At 62.9% G+C, this 507-nt stretch overlaps 1 protein-coding gene across 1 annotated transcript in view; it reads left to right on the forward strand.

Annotated features, from left to right (window-relative positions):
- LOC111149474 (mucin 5B, oligomeric mucus/gel-forming) overlaps nucleotides 1–507 on the forward strand; it is a 70,633-nt gene that overhangs the window by 61,893 nt on the left and 8,233 nt on the right.

The following is a 507-nucleotide window of genomic DNA, read 5'->3' on the forward strand; positions in this document are numbered from 1 at the left end:
GACCACCCAGACAACACCCTCTTCCCCTGGGACCACCCATGGGGGTCCTGCCTCCACCACCCAGATCTCTCCTTCCTCCCTCAGGACCACCCAGACAACACCCTCTTCCCCTGGGACCACCCATGGGGGTCCTGCCTCCACCACCCAGATCCTTCCTTCCTCCCTCAGGACCACCCAGACAGGACCGTCTTCCCCTGGGACCACCCATGGGGTCCCTGTCGCCACCACCAACACCAGCATAGGCCAAACATCATCGGGAGTCATTAGGCTGGGGACCAAGACCACCCACCCCACGTCCCCTGAGACCACACAGAGATACACTGTCTCCACCACCCAGATCTCTGCTTCCTCCCCCAGGACCACCCAGACAGGACCCTCTTCCCCTGGGACCACCCATGGGGTTCCTGTCTCCATCACCCAGATCTCTCCTTCCTCCCCCAGGACCACCCAGACAGGCCTATCTTCCCCTGGGACCACCCATGGGGTCCCTGTCTCTACCACCAGCAC

Source organism: Enhydra lutris, unplaced genomic scaffold (assembly GCF_002288905.1).
Source record: "Enhydra lutris kenyoni isolate GAN:26980312 unplaced genomic scaffold, ASM228890v2 scaffoldscaffold22, whole genome shotgun sequence".
Classification (NCBI taxonomy): Eukaryota; Metazoa; Chordata; class Mammalia; order Carnivora; family Mustelidae; genus Enhydra; species Enhydra lutris.